Source organism: Entelurus aequoreus, linkage group LG07 (genome assembly GCF_033978785.1).
Source record: "Entelurus aequoreus isolate RoL-2023_Sb linkage group LG07, RoL_Eaeq_v1.1, whole genome shotgun sequence".
NCBI lineage: Eukaryota > Metazoa > Chordata > Actinopteri > Syngnathiformes > Syngnathidae > Entelurus > Entelurus aequoreus.
Window position 1 is genome coordinate 60186680 of NC_084737.1, and position 18652 is coordinate 60205331.

At 37.4% G+C, this 18652-nt stretch overlaps 1 protein-coding gene and 1 long non-coding RNA gene across 9 annotated transcripts in view; one reads left to right on the forward strand and one right to left on the reverse strand.

Annotated features, from left to right (window-relative positions):
* Positions 1–18652, forward strand: part of LOC133654105 (diacylglycerol kinase zeta-like) — a 307039-nt gene that overhangs the window by 19360 nt on the left and 269027 nt on the right. The window contains exon 1 of one of the 8 annotated variants that reach the window (XM_062054124.1): positions 18146–18411. The exons of 6 other annotated variants lie outside the window; for them this stretch is intronic. The gene's annotated coding sequence lies outside the window, so the exon portion shown is untranslated. Of the gene's footprint in view, positions 1–18145; positions 18412–18652 lie in introns of those variants that run through there. One more of the 8 variants, XM_062054129.1, reaches the window with a different exon arrangement.
* On the reverse strand, positions 10457–18106 carry LOC133654108 (uncharacterized). The gene is made up of 3 exons (XR_009826831.1): positions 17831–18106; positions 10911–11054; positions 10457–10810 (listed from the first exon to the last, which is right to left on the reverse strand). It is a non-coding gene; the product is annotated as an uncharacterized LOC133654108 (long non-coding RNA).

Consider the following 18652-nt stretch of genomic DNA (forward strand, 5'->3'; position numbering starts at 1 on the left):
GAAATCATCTGTAATACATTGGATGAATGTGTGGAAAAAGAGGTGGTGTTGACTGTGGGGGGAGGGGGAGTAGGGTTGAGGTGGAATCGGATGCGTCACGGCTGGCCAGCTGCTAAGACTGACAGACTCGGTTATGTAAGTGTCAGATTTGCCTGACATGTGCAGCTGTATCTCTAATAAACAGGATAGTTTTAATTTCATTTCATTCTTTCAAAAAAAACTAACATGTTGTACTCTCCATATACATAATTCAAACAAAATAGAATCTCCAATACAATATCGGCATTTGAAAAAAACAATAGTAACATTGAAATTAAAAAAAGAAACACGGTGTGTCCGAAAAGGAACAGGAAGAAGCAAAAGCTTATAATGTCCTGACCCATCACTCAGATATGATAATCTGATTCTTTATCTGCAATACAATGCATATTATATCATATATAATTACATCCATGAATAAAAAACCCACACACAATTTTATCATATTTAGATTATATAAATACAATACACTCTTAAAATACTGTATTTTCTTTCCTTGTCCTTGTTGACCTGTCAAAGAATTGTTTTTGTATTTCTTGAATTATGTTATTGCTTAGTTTGATTTCGTCATTCAATTGATTCTACAAACTGACACATACTTTACTTTTAAGATTTGTATTAACACAATAATGATTTAAATTGTCTTTACCCCTTAAATTATAGTTTAAAACTTTTGCAAGGTGCTCTTGCACACGTTTCCTCCAATTTTCACAGATGTACCGTATTTTTCGGACTATAAGGCGCACTTAAAATCCTTTCATTTTCTTAAAACTTGACTGTGCGCCTTATAACCCGGTGCGCCTAATGTACGGAATGATTTTGGTTGTGCTTTCCAACCTCAACGCTACTTTACTTGGTACATGGTGAAATGATAAGTGTGACCAGTAGATGGCAGTCACACATAAGAGAAATGTGTAGATTGCAATATGATGGCAGTAAACAACACCAACATTGTATATGTTCCATTGACAATATAGAACATTACACACGGCGCTCAAAAATCCATCAAAATGCACCGCTTGATGGATTGTACTGTGCTTCAACATACGAGTATTATTATGGTGTGTGTATAAGGTAAGACATATTATCTGGCGTTTTGTTTCGCAATATTATGCAAAAGCAACTTTTCTTACCTTCTGGTACCTGCTGATGTACTGTACATGATAAACAGTAGCGGATACTGATACCTGTTGGACTTCACAGGTAACGAGTACGTTTTTAGACTTCTCTTTACATATTTGTACAAACTGCTGTCGATTTTTTACGCCAATGTAAAGCCACCCCTCTGACACTGTAGCTTTCCATTTTCCTTATCACAATATCTTGACTAGCGGTAATTGTTCCACATGTTCTTTTTTTCTAAATAAACAAATATACCCACCACATATTTATTTCTATTCATATATTTTATGAAGCTTGTTATCTTTTCTACTAGCTGATTTACTGAGCCGTTTAACTTTGCAAATGTTTTTCAAGTATTTCAGAGAACTGTGAAACTATGGATATAAGCCTGCAGTTGTTAAATTGCTGTATGACACCAGATTTATATATTGGGATGACTTTGGCTTTTTTCAGTTTGTGTGGAAATGTACCGGTTTTGAACGCTGAATTACATATATATGTAATGGAGTTTTATCAATTACAAAACCCAAAACCAGTAAAGTTGGCACGTTGTGTAAATCGTAAATAAAAACAGAATACAATGATTTGCAAATCCTTTTCAACTTATATTCAATTGAATACACTGCAAAGACAAGATACTTAATGTTCGAACTGGTAAACTTTGTTATTTTTTGCAAATATTAGCTCATTTGGAATTTTATGCCTGCAACATGTTTAAAAAAAGTGGCAAAAAAGACTGAGAAAGTTGAGGAAAAGCTCATCAAACACTTATTTTGAACATCCCACAGGTGAACAGGCTAATTGGGAACAGGTTTGCCATGAGTGGGTATAAAAGCAACTTCCATGAAATGCTCAATCATTCACAACCAAGGATGGGGCGAGGGTAGGGATGATGCTCGAAACCGGTTTTCCCGGTTGTTCGATAAGAAAAGAACCGAGTCCTCGGACTCGAATCCCTTTTTGAGAACCAATACCCGTTATCGAGACCACTATAGTAATTAAAAAGAGTTGGTTCTTTATTCGAATCCCTGGGAACGAATCTCATCCCGACAAGAAATGCCCCGTGTGACATCACAAGAAATGACGTCACGTAGCTCAGTCATTAGGCGCAGATAGGAAAAGCAGGAAAAAAATGGACCTGAAAAAGTGCTCCAAGGCATGGCTTAATTTCACCAAAAAAAATGAGGAAGCGGCAATATGCAATTGCTGCCAGGCTTCACTCTCGTGTAAGCGGGGGAAGTACAACAAGCGTGTCGTGTCTTCGAAGCAGCGGCAGAGACGACGAAGAACGCCCCTCTTCTTCTGCCAGCTGCCCCAGTCCCAGCTACAGTGGCGGTGACGCCGGTTAGTAACTAACGTTAACTGTTGCCAGTTAATTTCCATATCTGTTCACTTGTAGTAACGTTACCTCTTATGTCAACCAGGACTGCAGTAATGTTAGCTAGACTAACGTTACCTAAACATAGTCAGCGGCTAACGGTAACGTTAACGTGAGCCCTTTTGTATGTGTTTGATAACGTTAATGTTATCTTGTAATCTACACCACGACAGAGTTTGCAAGTCTGTCTAATAAACTAGTGCTTTCTTTCTTTATTTAGTTTATTTTGAACATGAACACACTTACAGTATAATACATCACAGTTTCATATAATTTCACTTTACAGGAGTAGGAAGAAGTAAAGCTTATTAAATCCTACCCCTTTCCCACTTCTTAGCGTTTACAAATATATACATCATTTACTGACCTTTTTATAATAAAATATCTGTGAATTAGTATATACAACAGTTTTGTAATATGTAATTAATTAATTCAGTCATTATTAATATACTGAGATGAAGAATATCTTATTTTCAATAAGGTTGAAAGTATTTCTCATAATTCTTCTTCTTTGTACTTTGTAAGCACTATTCATTTGAACAACCTCTTAAACTGGATCATATCATACAATGTTTAACTTCTTTACTTAATCCATTCCATCATTTAATTCCACATCATTTTAGCTGTTTTGCAATTTTACCAAATCATCAAACTTTAATATTTTTGACTCAATAAATAAAGTGTTGTATGTTCTCTATATCCAACATTATGTATCAGTCTAATTAATTTTTTTTGTAACACGGTTAACGAATGTAGCGCACATTTGTAGTTATTTACCCACATTTCTGCACAATAACTCAGATATGGTAATACTATAGTAGCGAGCAGTAGAGAATGTGAAGTGATTTGTTAACCCAAATATTGTGTGTTTTTTTTCCATATACAACAACCTATCTGGACTCGATAAGAGAATCGATAAGGAATCGGTTCGATAAGAGGATTCGATAATAGGCTCGAACTCGATAATTTGTTATCAAACATCATCCATAGGCGAGGGTCACCACTTCGTGAAAAAATGCGTGAGCAAATTGCAGAACAGTTTAAGAACAACATTTCTCAACGAGCTATTGCAAGGAATTTAGGGATTTCACCATCTACAGTCTGTAATATCATCAAAAGGTTTAGAGACTCTGGGGAAATCACTGCACGTAAGCGGCAAGGCCAAAAACCATCATTGAATGCCCGTGACCTTCGATCCCTCATGCGGTACCGCATTAAAAACCGACATCAGTGTTAAAGGATATAAACACATGGGCTCAGGAACACTTCAGAAAACCACTGTCAGTAACTACAGTTTGTCGCTACATCTGTAAGTGCAAGTTAAAACTACTATGCAAAGCGAGAGCATTTATCAACAACACCCAAAAACGTCGACGGCTTTGCTGGGCCCGAGCTCATCTAAAATGGACTGATGTAAAGTGAAAAAGTGTTCTGTGGTCTGACGAGTCCACATTTCAAATTGTTTTTGGAAACTGTGGACGTCGTGTCCTCCGGACCAAAGAGGAAAATAACCATCCTGACTGTTATATGCGCAAAGTTCAAAAGCCAGCATCTGTGATGGTATGGGGGTGTATTAGTACCCAAGGCATGGGTAACTTACACATCTGTGAAGGCACCATTAATGCTGAAAGGTACATACAGGTTTTGGAGCAACATATGTTGCCATCCAAGCAACGTTATGATGGACGCCCCTGCTTATTTCAGCAAGACAATGCCAAGTCACATTCTGCACGTGTTACCAGCGTGGCTTCGTAGTAAAAGAGTGTGAGTACGAGACTGGCCTGCCTGTAGTCCAGACCTGTCTCCCGTTGAAAATGTGTGGCGCATTATGAAGCGTAAAATACGACAACGGAGGCCCCGGACTGTTGAACAACTTGCTGTACATCAAGCAAGAATGGGAAAAAATTCCACCTGAAAAGTTAAAGTACCAATGATTGTCACACACACACTAGGTGTGGTGAAATTTGTCCTCTGCATTTGACCCATCCCTTTGTTCACACCCTGGGAGGTGAGGGGAGCAGTGGGCAGCAGCGGTGGCTGCGCCCAGGAATCATTTTTGGTGATTTAACCCCCAATTCCAACCCTTGATGCTGAGTGCCAAGCAGGGAGGTAATGGGTCCCATTTTTATAGTCTTTGGTATGACTCGGCCGGGGTTTGAACTCACAATCTACCGATCTCAGGGCGGACACTCTAACCACTAGGCCACTGAGTAGGTAGTAGCTTCAAAAATTGGTCTCCTTAGTTCCCAAACGTTTACAGAGTGTTGTTAAAAGGAAGGCCATGTAACACAGTGGTAAAGATGCCCCTGTGCCAACTTTTTTGCAATGTGTTGCTGCCATTAAATTCTAAGTTAATGATTATTTGCAAAAAAAAAAAGTTTCTCAGTTCATACATTGAATATCTTGTCTTTGCAGTGTATTCAATTGAATATAGGTTGAAAAGGATTTGCAAATCCTTGTATTCTGTTTTTATTTACGATTTACACAACGTGCCAACTTCACTGGTTTTGGGTTTTGTACTTCTTTACTACAATCATATCAATATCATTCCAATCTGTCGACATTTTACTCTTAATTTTACTATATCTTGTTCATGATATGAACATTGCAGTGTCTTTTCTTATTTCAAGTCATTGCTTTCTGTCATTCTTCTTTTTCTGCCTCTTTATGGACTTTGGCATTTTGTTTTACCCAGTATTTCAGTTCTGCGTGCCAATCAGTTTATCATCATAACATCTGTTGTGTTATTAGTAATAATAAACATTGACAAGGCTCCACCATTAAGCTCTGACTTCCTGGATATAATGTGCTTAGTTTTCAATTAGAGCATGGCTTTGAAGGATGCACAATGGAAATGAAACAGACAAGATGAACACGACAGGAACTGGCTAACCAATTAGTGTGTTCAGTACATACACAGAGTGCATTGCGCTCTCTAACAATAAAACTTACTAAATGTATACACAATGTCATTACCCTGATTGCAGTTTTACTCTGATCACTTGAATTTGTCAAATATCATTGAGGTCAGAAATTATACTTTATTTTCAAAAGAGTTCTGAACACTGAATAACTTCCAGGAGGTTGTACAGTTATTTAATTTTAAAAAAAAATAATTCTGTAGTGGCAGCGTGATAGTGAAGTCATATAACCTCGAATTACGAAGTTAATTGATTCTTGGTTAAATGGTTTGCAAATTAAAAAGTTTGTATAGTAAAGCAAAGTTCCCCATAAGAAACAATGTAAACATTAATTATTGTTTCCGGCCCTGACAAAAGTCCCAATTGTCATGTATTGGTTACTCAGGTCACATGATAAAACCAGAACCATTGTGAGGGGAACTCAATGGTGGGGGACACATTATATGATGACACATGTGTCGTGGAGACCGGGAAGTGGAAGGAGTAAGGGCGGGAAAAAAAGGCAGAAAAAACAATAAGCTTTCTTCGTGTTTTATTAAGCTTAGAGTGCAATAACTAATAAGTGATAAGTTGGGCACACAACAATGGCGACAATAATTTTTTTGTGAACGCTTGAAGATTAGTTGTTGAACGTTAAAAAGAGTTAAGCGAGCAACATGAAGAAGATGGGAATTCAACCGTTCGCATGCTACACAGATCCAGCCACGCTTGGACCATGATGGTCACGATGGCTTACGTCGTATGAATTATTTGCTGACGGAAAATGATTAATTATTGATGCTAAAGCCACGGCTGTGGTGACGCGAAGGAGACAAGCTCTACTCTTGCATCTAGCGGGACCAGACGTCCAGGATGTGTTTTCAACTCTGCTGGACACCGGGGAGGCAAAGGACTAAGCAAAGGCAGTAACAGCGTTGAACACGTACTTTGTGCCCAAAGTCAACGCGGCGTTTGCCCGCCAGACGTTTCACAAGTTACGCCAAGAACCAGGTGAGACCGTACCACAGTTTGCTGTAAGTGCATGTTAAAACTCTACTATGCAAAGCGAAAGCCATTTATCAACAACACCCAGAAACGCCGCCGACTTTGCTGGGCCCGAGCTCATCTAAGATGGACTGATGGACTTTGTGGTCTGACGAGTCCACATTTCAAATTGTTTTTGGAAACTGTGGACGTCGTGTCCTCCGGACCAAAGAGAAAAAGAATCATCCGGATTGTTATAGGCGCAAAGTTCAAAAGCCAGCATCTGTGATGGTATGGGGGTGTATTAGTGGCCAGGGCGTGGGTAATTTACACATCTGTGAAGGCACCATTAATGCTGAAAGAAAGGTACATACAGGTTTTGGAGCAACATATGTTGCCATCCAAGCAACATCTTTTTCATGGACGCCCCTGCTTATTTCAGCAAGACAATGCCGAGTCACATTCTGCATGTGTTACAACAGTGTGGCTTTGTAGTAAAAGAGTGCGGGTACCAGACTGGCCTGCCTGCAGTCCAGACCTGTCTCCCATTGAAAATGTGTGGCGCATTATGAAGCGCAAAATACGACAACAGAGACCCCGGATTGTTGAACGACTTAAGCTGTACATCATGCAAGAATGGGAAAGAATTCCACCTGAAAAGCTTCAAAAGTTGGTGGTCTCAGTTCCCAAACGTTTACTGAGTGTTGTTAAAAGGAAAGGCGATGTAACACAGTGGTAAAAATGCCCATGTGACAACTTTTTTGCAATGTGTTGCTGCCATTTAATTTTAAGTTAATGATTATTTGCCAAAAAAGATTACGTTTCTCAGTTTGAACATTAAAGATCTTGTCTTTCTTATGGTTCACACTCCTGCCGCCTCTCCTCCTGCGGAGAGTAAATTTGAGGAGATAATAAAAGTCTAATAAAATCGCTTGCTAAATATAATGAGCACTTGCACCTTGCACTCAATTTTGTGACATACTGTAACGCAGGGGTCACCAACCTTTTTGAAACCAAGGGCTACTTCTTGGGTACTGATTACTGCGAAGGGCTACCAGTTAGATACACACTTAAATAAATTGCCAGAAGTAGCCAATTTGCTAAATTTACCTTTAACACTGTTATTATTAATAATTAATGATATTTATCTTTGTGGAAACACTGATCATCTTAATGATTTCTCACAATAAATATATATAGAAACAGATAAATATCAATATGCAACACTTTAAAAGATATTTTCTCCCTAAGTGCACATTTTTCAAATTGAACATTTTCAAATGATCACTTCTAAGACAGCCTTGTGAAATCACAATATCCCATTTTAACTAGCTAGCCACTAAAAATGTTTTAACAAATCATGAATTACTTTGCACCATGTTTGTACAAATAATAACTCATTTAAAATACAAAAGTAAACTCTCAAATTTTTAAATCATGTCACACTTTGAACTGGACACCAAATCTGTTATCTGTTTCTTTGTCAGTTAGTGGGAAGCCTGGCATTGCATGCTGTTAACTAGTGTGTTGTACTCTGGTGTGTAACTTGACACTGCAACTCTGAGTGAGTCTTGCAGATGTGCATCAGTGAGGCGTGTTCTGTGTTTGTTCTTGATGAAGTTCATGTCAGAAAAGGCTGATTCACAAAGATAAGATTTTTCCTCATTGTTTGCGGAACCTTCTTAATCTTTTGGACATATTTTCACAGCAATCTGGCCTAAGCTTAATTATGATAAATGTAAAATGTTAAGGATCGGAAATCTAAAGGGAACGTCCTTTCGAATGGAATGCAGAGTGCCTGTTTTGTGGACAGATGGACCAGTTAACATACTTGGTGTTGTTGTCCCAGAAAATCTGGAAGATCTAGGCTCAGTAAATTATGATAATCGACTAAGAAAGCTGGACAAAATTATGCAATTATGGAAAGGGAAATCCCTAACCTTGTATGGTAAAATGTCTATTGCCAACTCGTTAATTATTCCTCAATTTATTTATTTGTTTTTGTCATTACCAGCTCCATCACAAAACTTTTTTAAGATTCATGAGCGGAGGGTCTTCGATTTTGTCTGGAACGGCAAACCAGAAAAGATTAAAAGAAAAGTTTTGTACAATGAGTATGGATATGGGGGCCTGAAACTTCTCAACATGGAAGCTATGTGTCGGTTTTTAAAAGCATCAATTGTTCCAAAGATGTATTTAAACATTGAGTGGTACACAAATGTCCTGTTGGACAAAAAACATGTACTGTATCAAAAGAAATTGTATCCTTTTTTACAAGTGATCCCCTCCCAGAGAGTCTGCTGGGAAACAAAGGAAACAATCCACTCATAGTGGTGTTTTCAATTTTATGTGCCAGAAAAAAGAGACGATATTTTGCAGCAGTTAATATGGATGAACTCTAATATTGTAATAGATGGAAAGCCTTTCTTTTGGAAAAATATGTTTGAAAGAGGAATCATTTTTGTCAATGATATTATCAATGAGAATGCTAAAATTATGAAGTATGATGAATTTAGAGCTATGTATGGTGATGTTTGCTCAAGCTTTTCATTTTATCAACTAACTGGAGTAATTGGGAAAAGATGGAAACAAATAATTAATTATGGAAATACTAAATTATTAGTTTGTAAACCTCTAATAAGAAATTCTAGTTGGCAAAAAGGAACTAAAATAAATAGAAAAATATATAATTTTTATTTAATAAAGAAATCTCTGAAGGCTGCCTCATACAACACAAATGGAAAATGGGAGGACTTTTTTGACTGCCCGTTGCCATGGGATGCCATATTCAAACTAATCTATAAAACCACTATCGATGTGCAAAATCGTTATTTTCAAATTAAAATTATTTATAACTTCTTACCCACAGGGAAAATGTTAAAATTATGGAATATGACAGAGTCAGATGATTGCCGATTTTGTTGTCAGGAGCCTGAATCCACCCTGCATTTGTTTTGGTATTGTCATATTGTGTCTTTGTTTTGGGTGGAAGTTGAAAAAATGTGTTTAAGGATTGGTTTGTTTATGAAGCTTAATGTGGTTTCTGTTATGTTAGGAGAGTCTAAATCATGATTTAGTCAATTTAATTATAGTACTCGGTAAAATGTTTATTTTTAAGGCCAAAAACAGATATTCACTTAGTATTACTTTCTTTAAAACATTTATTCAGTATTTTCTAACTTTAGAAAGTTACATGGTTGAAAACGATAATGATGCCAAAAAACATTAAAAAAAAGATGAGAAGTCTGCAAAGGCTTATTTTGAAAGTATAATTATGTTTATAGATTATATGATATCTGTTGTTGTGTTCCCTAATTTGAGTGACCTGGACATAATATGGACTGTACATAAATGCTTATTTTGAAAATGTAATTTTGTTTATAAATTATATGCAATCTGTTGTGTTCCCTAATTTTTTTCTGTGTACATGAATGAAGGTGTGTGTTGCTGAGTCCGACTTGGACATTATCTGGACTGGGCCTGGTTTAAAAAACCCTTTAAACAAATCTAATTTCATTGACAACCTGGTCTGTTGAAGATAAGGCCCTTTTTTAAAAAATAAAATAAAATAAGATAAATAAATAAAAAACATTTTCTTGGATAAAAAAGAAAGTAAAACAATATAAAAATAATTACATAAAAAAATAGTAATTAATGAAAATGTTAGTGGACCAGCAGCCTATACAATCATGTGTGCTTCAGGGACTGTGTCCCTTGCAGATGTGTTGTCTATGTTGTGGGAACCAGAATATTGGTAGCAGAAAGAAATAACCCGTTTTGTGTGAGTGGGTGTGGATGAGTGTGCATGGGGGAGGTTGTTTGGGTTGATGCACTGATTGAAAGTGTATCTTGTGTTTTTTCTATGTAGATTTAATTTTTAAAAAAAAAAAAAAAAAAAAAATTTTAAAAAAATTTTATTTTTATTTTTTATTTTTTTAGAACAGGCCCGCGGGCGACTCATCTGGTCCTTACGGGCGACCTGGTGCCCGCGGGCACCGCGTTGGTGACCCCTGCTATAACGGTACAGCGGGAGAAGGAGACGGCAGGGAGACAGTGACGTCGTTAGCTGTCAGCGTGTTTATTGACAGACAGGAATGTACGTGAGGTGTGTGCGTAATCCAAATGAATGTAGTGTGACTATGTGAGGTAAGTATATGTGAGTGGTTACCAGAGGGTGTTGAAGGTGCGTGTTGGAATCGAGGCGGAAGTCCAAACAGGGAAAGGCGGGCTTGGAAGTCCAAAGACAGGCAGAAGGTCAAGAGCTGGAGCGAGGCGTTGTGGTCAAAGGGCAGGCGTGAGGTTGAGATCCAGAGAGGCAGCAGAGAGTCCAGAGGGGATTCGGGAAGAAGAGACACACAGCTCGACAACGGGGAAGGAAGACAGGAAGCTGGATGACGACACAACACAGGACAAAATGAGCACGACGGGGGAAGAACACAGAGAGCGATGAAGCACATGCAAAGAAGCTGGAGACGTAATGGGCTTACTGTACTGGTGCGAGTAGCTACGTTATGGCACTGGATCTCAGGATGCGCTGGCTTATGAAGGCAGGTCTCTCTTCACGGGCAGGTGTGTTGATTGTTGATTCTCTGCGGCTGCGCAAAGGCGCGACCGCAGCCTGAGGGGAACGCCTGTGGGCGATAACTGCAGGATATTTCCGTGTAACAGAGGAGTGACTGACTGATGAATGTGTGAAAATACTTCCCGGTCTTATTCTTTTATTTCTGATTTTTTTTTTACACGACACTGAGTTTGTCTGTGTGTTTTTTGACACAATATTTTAGCTGTAAAAAGTGTCACACATTCTGCTGTATGTGTGCCTGGTTCCCTTTTTTAAGGAACACTCTAAACATGTGTAGGATGTTCAGCATTAGTGGAAGAGATTCCTGAAATACAGGACAAACCCGTGAAAGCTAAACACACAAAAGAAACGAAAAAAAAAGTTAAAAAAATTAATATGACAGACCACCTCAAAAAACTGAATGGAATATTACAGCCTTTTTGCTGAAAAAAATAATGTACATGAAAATGAATAATGTGATTGAATTACTTGTTTGACATTTGTTTTGAAAATAAAGTCAGCTTGGTTTTGAAAGCTCTGACATTTGTGTACATTTCATGTACAAAATGGTCTTTGCCTTGTAGCTTCACATTCCGCTCATTCATGTGTGCCAGTAAGTCCACAGCAAACACTAAATCCCAAAGCCAATTGGTGTCACTCAGCTCAGGGAAAGTGTCAGCTTTTTTAAGTTGCTCCAAAAATGAGATAATCGCCTGTTTTAGCTCTCACACACGTTGACATACTTTACCCAAATTTAACCAGCGGACATTGGAATGGTAAATCAAGTCCTGGTGGTCGGCGTCAGTCGTGGCTACTATCAGTTATATAACAGACAAGGCATCTTTGAAGTCGTCTTGAAAGCACTTTTATTAATTATTATTGCAGAGCAGCTCAAAAACTAAATTCACATTCCATGAATAGTTCAATAAGTACATTTCAGCATTTTTTTCAAATGTTGATTAATATATGACTAAAATGGTCACATAAAGAAACAAACTAATTTTATTCTAGATTGGTAGGCAAGCTCACCTATGGGTACTACAAAAGTAGTGGTAGAGTAAGCAGTCTTGCTTCTTCTCTACTGTCTTTAAAAGTAACAGTAATTCAGTAAAGTATGAGCCATTTGGAAATATAAGTTTAGGCCTACTAACTGTTGCGTAGATGTCCTGATTTTAAGCCTGCAGAAGACGCTTCAAGTTGGTTGTATTTTTATTGGAGAACATCGAGCCACAGGGTTTACAACGTATCTTGTTTTTATGCCTGGTTCACACCAACGGCGCTTGCCGCGCTTTAAATCGGCGAGCAAAGCGCCGTCATTTTTGTCAATTTTTCCACGAATATCCCGATCTCCGAAGTAATGTTATGCTTTGATACGCTCTGATACGAATTAGTTGCCGCTTTGGGGGGACGAATTACCGTTCCTCACGATTTGATGCCGCTTTGATATGCTTTAACGCTTTGATATGTTTTATTACGCTTTATTGAACTTTATTATGCTTTGATGCGATCCTGACGCTTTAAATCAGGCTCTGACACGATTATCAAGCTCTGTTGTGCATTGGAATTAATGTGTCATGAACATTATGAACATCAATTTGTAATAATGACTTTGAAATGTGATATTGTTATGTAATTATGTGCAATTTGGAAGATGCTGTGATAATTATTTTGTGAATTTGATGAATAAATTGCGTGCGCACACATAATATAATAAAAAAGAGAAATATGATAAACAAATAAGTTTAAAAAAAAAGTGAAAAACTCAGTATACTAAGTTTTCCCCACATTTTTTTAGATTTATATATTTATTTGATTTCTCTTTTTGTTTTATTATATACAGGATAAAACACATAATGTAATAAAAAAGAGAAATATGATAAACAAATAAGTAAAAAAAAAAGTGAAAAACTCAGTATACTGTTTTCCACACATTTTTTGTATTCATTTATTTTTTCAATTTATCTTTTTTCCCGTTATATTATGTTTTTTATTTATTATTTATTATGTTTTATATTCATTTATTTTTTCAATTTCTCTTCTTTTTTCGTTATATTATGTTTATTATTTATTATGTTTTATATTCATTTATTTTTTCAATTTCTCTTTTTTTTCCGTTATATTATGTTTATTATTTATTATTTATTATGTTTTATATTGGCGTGGCAAAGTTGGTAGAGTGGCCGTGCCAGCAATCGGAGGGTTGCTGGTTACTGGGGTTCAATCCCCACCTTCTACCATCCTAGTCACGTCCGTTGTGTCCTCGGGCAAGACACTTCACCCTTGCTCCTGATGGCTGCTGGTTAGCGCCTTGCATGGCAGCTCCCGCCATCAGTGTGTCAATGTGTGTGTGAATGGGTGAATGTGGAAATACTGTCAAAGCGCTTTGAGTACCTTGGAGGTAGAAAAGCGCTATACAAGTATAACCCATTTATCATTATCATTTATTTATATTCACTTATTTTTTCAATTTCTCTTCTTTTTTCGTTATATTATGTTTATTATTTATTATGTTTTATATTCATTTATTTTTTCAATTTCTCTTTTTTTTCGTTATATTATGTTTATTATTTATTATTTATTATGTTTTATATTCATCTATTTTTTCAATTTCTCTTCTTTTTTCGTTATATTATGTTTATTATTTATTATGTTTTATATTCATTTATTTTTTCAATTTCTCTTCTTTTTTCGTTATAATATGTTTATTATTTATTATTTATTATGATTTATATTAATTTATTTTTTCATTTCTCTTTTTTTCCCGTTATATTATGTTTATTATTTATTTATATTCATTTATTTTTTCAATTTCTCTTCTTTTTTCGTTATATTATGTTTATTATTTATTATGTTTTATATTCATTTATTTTTTCAATTTCTCTTCTTTTTTCGTTATATTATGTTTATTATTTATTATGTTTTATATTCATTTATTTTTTCAATTTCTCTTTTTTTCCGTTATATTATGTTTATTATTTATTATGTTTTATATTCATTTATTTTTTCAATTCCTCTTCTTTTTTTGTTATAGTATGTTTATTATTTATTATTTATTATGTTTTATATTCATTTATTTCTTCAATTTCTCTTTTTTTTTCGTTATATTATGTTTATTATTTATTATGTTTTATATCTTCATTTCTTTTATTTCTTTGTCATCTTAATAAATATCTATCTTTCATTTCTTATGCTAGTTGACAATAATAAAAGGCATTTCTTTTATTTTTTATATTCAATGTCACTAGTCAATATCACAGTCACTTCCTATTTGTAGTTGTAGACTGGGGTCCGCGCTTTGAACCAAGATCTGTTAAGCTTTCCTACGCTTTGAGTCAAGCTTTGCTGAGCTTTGTCAGGCTTTGTCAGGCTTTGATACGCTCTCGGCGCTTTATTCCATCCTTGACAGAGCGCCGAATTTTTTTAAACCGTTTAAAAAATTTTGCCGCACTTGCCGCATGTCCCGCTTCACTACAAGCTTTCCCACGATCCATTACAACCCTCACGCTTTAATCAGGCTTTGTTACGCTTTGCATGCCGCTTTGCATGCCGCTTTGCATGCCGCTTTGCATGCCGCTTTGCATGCCGCTTTAAAGCGCCGTCAAAGCGCCGTTGGTGTGAACCTAGCATTACCGTTGCAAAGGTAAAATGTCTCAATATGTCTTCTCTTTCTTCCAGGTGTAGAAGACATATTAAAATGATGTGTGTAACAATACAGTAGTGATGTACCGATTTAAGAATTTGATATCACAGTTATTGTGACCAAAACCATCTCGGTTGTCATTATTATCGCAGTATTGTGGAATGTGCTAAAAAAGTTTTTCAAACATAACTAAAATAAATAGACACACTGTTAGAAAACCCACTATTGTGAATGTATTGTGTTTCTGTATGCTTCACTGAAGTGTTTTAGTCTTAGTGTTATCTGTTATAATAGCTCAAAATAATTGTTGTACTGTAAATATTGGTTTGTACTGTAGCACTTTAAGATTTATTTAAATGAAAAGTGCTCAAAAAATAAAATCTATTTTACTTACGTTTCACTTTTGGCGGGCGTTGTGTATGTTCTACTCTGTTCAGAGGTACACCTTGTTTCTTTTCCTCTGAGGAAAGATCGCTCATCATAATTCCGTGCTAGGAGAGTACAGCTTGTACACAAGGTTCAATGTGCACAACTGAATAGCTTAGTTGCTCAGACAATAATATGTTAATATAGGTTTAGATTGGGGTATGTTGTTTTTAACAGGGAAAGACCGAGTATGTCTCTTGTTTTCATGATAACATTTAGCGAGCTGTCAGCACCAGTCAGTCCGCCGTGGGTTTATCAAAGTGCAGTTATCAATCTCAGTTTCTAAGATCATTTTAATTTAAAAGCGTAATACTAACCGTCAGGAGTTTTGCCACCCCCATTATTATTACAGTTTATTATTTGCATGTTCTCCCCGTGACTGTGTGGGTTCCCTCCAGGTACTCTGGCTTCCTCCCACCTCCAAAGACATGCACCTGGGGATAGGTTGATTGGCAACACTATATTTGCCCTAGTGTGTGAATGTGAGTGTGAATGTTGTCTCTCTATCTGTGTTGGCCCTGCGATGAGGTGGCGACTTGTCCAGGGCATACTTGCCAACCCTCCCGTTTTTAGCGGGAGACTCCCGGTATTCAGCGCCTCTCCCGATAACCTCCCGGCAGAAATTTTCTCCCGACAAACTCCCGGTATTCAGCCGGAGCTGGAGGCCACGCCCCCTCCAGCTCAATGCGGACCTGAGTGGGGACAGCCTGTTCTCACGTCCGCTTTCCCACAATATAAACAGCTTGCCTGCCCAATGACGTCATAACATCTACGGATTTTAGAGAGTAGAGTGCACAACTGCGCACACAACAAGGAGACGAAGCAGAAGAACGAGGAAGTTACAGACATGGCGACGCCGTCGACGAGCAAGATGAAGAAATCCGCTTGCAAGTTCCAAAACGAATGGAAACAATAATTTCAGTTCATCCAGGACAGTTCGAAGGGGAAGGGGTATGCATGTTGCCTGTACATTTTGTAGAACAGACTTCTCCATTGAACACGGTGGCCGAAATGATATACTCATTCATGAAGGGAGAAGTTAAACAGGACAATGCTGCCATCTACTGGATAGCCTCCGGAACACTGAAATTCAACTATGTATTTTATTTATATGTATAATAAAATAAATATATGTAGATATATATATATATATAGCTAGAATTCACTGAAAGTCAAGTATTTGATATATATATATATATATGAAATACTGGAGTTGGTGAATTCTAGCTGTAAATATATTCTCCTCTTAACCACGCCCCTAACCACGCCCCCCACCCCCGACCACGCCGCTCCCCCCCCACCTCCTGATATCGGAGGTCTCAAGGTTGGCAAGTTTGGTCCAGGGTGTATCCCGCTTTCCGCTCGAATGCAGCTGAGATAGGCTCCAGCACACCCCACGATCCCGAAAGGGACAAGCGGTAGAAAATGGATGGATGGATAGTCTATCCCTACAATATAATCTTGTTTCCCGGTGAAAAATCCAAACACTGTGTCTTAGTTCTGATTGGATTCCCGCCGTGAGGCTCCGTTTGATTGGTGAAAAGGAGTCGAACGTCACAAAAGTTGGCGAAACGGAGTCATGTGATAGTGCCTGCCGGAAGAGGCTTGCTGACAATATTAATTTGTCTTTGCAAGTCTTAATCAATAGATAATAAATAATAATGATACAAATAAATGTAACAATCAGAATGAAACGCAATATAACGAAGTAAAAGTAGCGTTTTTTCTTTACAAAAATACTCAAGTAAAAGTAAAAAGTATAAACTACTCTTGACAAGTCCAATTTTTTCAAAAAGTTACTTAAGTAAATGTAACGGAGTAATTGTAATGCGTTGTAATGCTACCAACCTCTGATTATAAGCGTGAACGCAGACAAACTATTTTTAGCGGCGCCATAATCAGATGGAGCTAAAAGCTTGTGCTGGCTGTATTGACATCAGCGATTGCGGTGAGCTGCTTTCACGCATCGGAGCTCGAAAGTTTATTCTCGATCAAAAATAATGTCTCTACCCTGGATAGTAGAATGATGAAGAATTAATCTGAAGAGTTTGTACACTTTGGCATCCAATTTAGACCCAGTAATGGCGAGAAAGACACAAAAAGACGCTTGGTCTGCGTTTGGTTCCATCACCCCTTTTTTTCGCGAGGATTATGAGTCATTCTTCATCTAAATGGGAATATGTAAACATCCTAGCGGTCGGCATCCTAATACAGCAGACAATGTACAGTATGTGGTGTTTAATCATGTCTGTTGGCTCTCATGAAGTCTGCGGTGAGTAATAATGTGTGATGGTGTGAAGAAAAAAAACAAAGTCGTGATGCGTTTTTGAAATTAATGCGCTGCCGATTTGCTTAAAATGACCAAACTACGTAAATAATAGATACATAGATAAATATGCTTGTTACTACATTACATATATACTTACAGTATGTATATAAAACCTTAATGGAGGTGTTCAGATGTTTTAGAGCATCGTATAGGCAGAATAGAGCGACTCCCATTGGCTCCATGGTAAGCTGACTTTTAATCGCATTTATTTACGATTTAGAATGTATTAAAAAAATAATAAAATGTGTTCTTACCTAAAGCTTGTGAATGATAGGCAATATTTAAAAAAAATAGCAGTTTCCCTTTAAGCCCATATACCATTTTCCCAAGGTGACAGGAAAACATTAACCTGAATCTCGCCAGATCCTTGTAGTTTGCTGAGCCCCACACAAGGGGGCTCAGCGAACTACAAGGATCTGGCGGGAGTCAGGTTAGGAAAACATTACATTACCTGCCATATCGACCATGTTGTCAAATTACAAACATACAACTGTTTGTAATTATATAGTTGGCCACCAGGTGGTTTATGGTTCCGAAACACTTTCTTGAACCAATTGGTTGAAGTGGCCCTGTGATGAGGTGTCGACTTGTCCAGGGTGTACCCCGCTTTTCGCCCGAATACAGCTGGGATAGGCTCCAGCACCCCCCGCGATCCCTAGAGGGACAAGCGGTAGAAGAATGGATGGATGGGCTTCATCATCTGACCAATTACCATCACCAGGGAACGTTTTAATCAGGCATATTGCGGGGCAGCTAACCTTTCAAGGACCCGATCACTATATTGTTGTTTTATCCACTTCCGGGTTTTAACCGGACGGAGGTGAGTGTATACGTATATGAGAGGGTTAAAGTTGGCACACGAGGTTGTAAACACTTTTGACCTGTGTGTCACTGTTTGAATCTAATGGGGTTCAGTCAGCGAGGAACACAGAAGAACGATTTGTAGAGAAATCAACGGGAGAGGAAGCTGTGTGAAGAAGAGTGAAGGAGGAAGAAGAGTGTGGAAAAACAAATCGGATATAAAACACTGGAGTATGTACACAGCCATCCATCCATCCATTTTTTACCGCTTGTCCCTTTCGTTGTGAGATATATGAAGTAACGCAACCGTGACCCACTGTAAAACTATTTAAGTAGTCGGAAACGTGAAGAGGAATGCTGTCAAGGATTATCTCCCCCTCAGGTCTCAATGCTAATCTCTGCATACGGTGTGTATGAAATGGCCCTTATGTGGGCCATTTCAAAGTACACTTGACTTGTAAACAATTGATTT